At 42.6% G+C, this 3644-nt stretch overlaps 1 pseudogene across 1 annotated transcript; it reads right to left on the bottom strand.

The window, feature by feature from the left end:
- Positions 1-330: 330 nt before the first annotated feature.
- On the bottom strand, positions 331-2108 carry LOC306644884 (sodium-dependent phosphate transport protein 2B-like; annotated as a pseudogene). Its single transcript has one exon. The product of its transcript is annotated as a sodium-dependent phosphate transport protein 2B-like (transcript).
- Positions 2109-3644: the final 1536 nt, after the last annotated feature.

Genomic DNA, 3644 nt, shown 5'->3' with positions numbered 1-3644 from the left:
GCTAGTAATGAAGCCAGGATTTCCTACTGGGGAACAAATCCCTGTGAAGCTGCAGAACTTACACGGAAGCAGGAAGGGTGGAGCATATGGTATCTGAGGTCCTCCCAACCTCCTAGAAGGCAGTTCTTTTGGAGATGGCCTTGGTGCCCAGGGCATCAGCTTGGGCCTTGACCTGATCCTGGGCCTCTCTGCTGATGTATGTTGTCAAAAGTATCGTGGGCCTTAATGGGGACACCCTGCCCCTTTTGCACCTAACCCAGGTCAGCAAACTTGGCAACAGCAACAGTTGTGCCTTTGGCGGCAGTTGGTGACCAGAGAGATGAAATGGTCTCAGCACGTCAGGGAATTCATCCACAAGGGCAGGAAATCCAGTTGCAGGCTTTTGTGAGCAGGACATGCATGCAGTGGGACTGCAGCACCAGGAGGCAGACCACCAGCAGCTGCAGGAGGATGATAGGCACCCCCATACCCACCAGAACCGGCCAGCTGTCCATCAATACACTGTCAGCAAGGTTAGAAAGAAGAAGAAAGTCAGGTAGAACACAGAAAACCAGCAGTACTTGGCAGAGATGTTGCCCAGACCCTTGGCTAGGCAGATCAGCAGGCGAGTGAACTGGATAGGGTACCGGAGGAAGATGCCAGGGATGTTGAAGAAAATGTGGCCCAGGGGGATCTGGAGGGAAGTCTTGAGGGTGCTGTCTGGGCTGGCTAAATTGGCAAGGATGGTTCTAGTGGTGGTCCTGATTTTGGAACCCAGTGTGAGTAAATAGGTCCTCTCAGTGGTTATCACACTGATATGATCAACAGAGTCATGGCAGATGATAAACACAGAGGTGCTCTGTATGATGAGGGTCATGCCCACCCCCAGGAGGATGGCCACGTTGCCAGTTATCCAGGCAAAGGGAAAGGGGAAATCAGTGTTGATAGTTTCTTGATGACAACTGTAACCTGTCCCTTGAGTACAGAGCCCAGGACCTTGATGATCATGATCAGGCAGTGGCAGAGGAGCAGCAAGGAGAAAATCAGAAGGATGATGCTCACAGGAAGATCTGGTAGGTTGAAATGCACAAAGATATGTTGGCACTTGGCAATGTTCTTGTAAGTCATGTTCGTGATGGTCCTGGTATAGATGCCACTCATCCAACAGAGGGAAGGGGAAGTGCACTTCACAGGTGAGAGGACAAAGGAATTCATCTCAGTTCTGTTTGTAAAAGTTTTGCACCAATTGTGACCAGACTCCTGCTTTTGGCCAATTCATCATTCATGGCAATTTGGTGGATGGGGTTTTGTCCAGCTGAGTAACAATTTTTGTGAAAGGATTGTGATGACTTTCAGAAGTGCTGGGGCATCTTCTCCATTCTTGAAGTGGAAAGTGTCCATCACCAAGTTGGTCAGAATCTCCAGGTAGTTGGTGTCAGCCTCCAGGGATAAGAGCATAAGTAAGGGCAGCCAGTTGAAGAAATCATGGATGGTGGCCCCTGCAGAAGCCCTTCTGAACTCACTCTGGTCTGCAGGCATGAACACAGAGATGGTGTTGGAGATGGAGATCCTAATGTTGGTTTCCATGATAATGGGGATGGCAGCCTACAGTCAACAGTGAGGCCACCATGCTGATGATGATGTATGAGGAGGTGCTGGAACTCTGACCTTGATGGTCAGCAGCACCCCAATCACCAGTCCTGCCTCAGTGTTGGACATGAAAGAGTGGTTGCTGAAGAACTTCCTGGCTATTTTCCTCCAACCAACTGGCATGCCCTGCTGAGGACTTCCAAGGAGCACACAAACAAGTAGAGGTATCCCAGGAGCAGAATGAATTTCCCAATTCCTTGCAAGACACTGAGGATTTTCCCTTTGGTGTTTCTCTCTGGACACTTGATCCTAGTATCCTGGAGTGCAGGCAAGTCCCAGGAGTCTTCCACCTGAGTGGGCTCCTTTTTCAATGTCACAGTGGAGTAGGAGGGCACAAGTTCAATCTTGGGTGCAGGACCTCTGCTGTCATTTTTGTAGGTCTCCTTGACTTTGGCTGGTGTGTACTGATAACTCATGGCACCTTTGAAGTATTTTGGGGGATTGTGCTGGGCATTTTCCAGCTCAGGCCAAGGTGCCATGGTCTGGGAAGGAAGCAGTCCGGAACAGAGGAAGCAGTTGGGAACAGCTGGAAAGCACTATGATCCAGGATTATTTGGGTTTTTTTTTTTTTTTTTTTTTTGGTTTTAAGGTTTTTGAATTCTTAATATATCTTGGAGACTAATCCTCTATCTGGGGTGTAGGTAGTGAAGAGTTTCTCTCATTCCATAGGCTCTCTTCATGTTCTTAATTGTTTCCTTTGCTGTGAAGAAGCTTTTTAGTTTGATACTATTCCATTTATTGCTTCTTGATTTTACTTCTTGCATTTAGGAGTCTTGTTGAGAAGTTCAATTCTGAAGCTGACATGATGGAGAGTTGGGCCTACATTTTCTTCTAGTAGGTTGCAGGGTCTCTGATCTAATGTCTAGGTCCTTGATATACTTTAATTGAGTTTTTGTAGGGTAAGAGATAGGAATTTAATTTCATTTTGCTGCTCAACATAGTTAGGTTCTCAACGTATCTACTTTTAAACTTATTCCTTTAACATTTTTCTTAAATGATCCACATTGTTTTCTCAGTTGTACAAACTAAAATTAGCAAAAGTTTTGAAATATTCACTGGATAATGAAGTTACTTGCAATGATATGCAAAGTAAAACTATCATTTCACATATACATATACAAGAGGATATCAGAATTTACACTCACCTGCTTTGGGTTATAGCTCAGCAGTAGAGCACTTGTCTAGCACTTATGGGGCCCTGGAATTGTTCCTCAACACCACACAAAGATAAATATATAAAATAGAGGTATTGTGTTCACATACATCATAGTGTTTTTCACAATGGGGATTGTTACTTTACAAAATACCCAGACACTGAGAGTAACCTTCTTCTTATGAACTTCTGAATTGAAAGCTACAGAATTCTGAGCTGCTTTTTACTGTAGTGTGGCCAATTTCTTTGATATTTCTTGTCCTGTTCCTCATCATATATTTTTTTTTCTTTTTTCCTTACCACTACTACTGTCTCTAACTTCTTCCCCAGTATTCACTTTAAGTTAATGTACCATTCTTTTTGGTATAATTCTCATCTTTCATCTGCCTCTCTTCTCTAATAAACTGATATATAAAATATCACTTGCTTAGTCATTAATTAGAAAATACAGCATTGTATTCTCTCAATTCTGTCGATTAATAGATATTGTGAATCTCACTAAGTTCCTCACTGAGATAGGAACTAACAGGGTCAAAAGAGAAATATAACAAATAGAGAATGAAAGTCTGTCCCTTTTCCAAATGTATGACTGCAAAACACAATACAAATTTGTATGAACATTTTTCATGATGTCATCTATAGCCAGTTATAAAAATTATGTTTTCTTCATTGTAGTAGCTGATCTTGACAATGGTGTTTCTAAAAGCTCCTTTAGTTCATCCTTCACTGAATATTCTGCCAATCTTATGTAATGAAGAAAAAAACAAGAAAATAAGCTAAAGAAAAAACAGTTTACGTTTGATTATTTTTAAAATGAACAATAAAGCATTCAATTTTTCTATGCTTATAAATCTACTCAAAT

This window comes from Sciurus vulgaris (genome assembly GCF_902686455.1).
Source record: "Sciurus vulgaris genome assembly, chromosome: 15".
NCBI lineage: Eukaryota > Metazoa > Chordata > Mammalia > Rodentia > Sciuridae > Sciurus > Sciurus vulgaris.
Note: the sequence above shows the minus strand (reverse complement) of the source record. Positions and strands in the feature narration are given on the sequence as shown.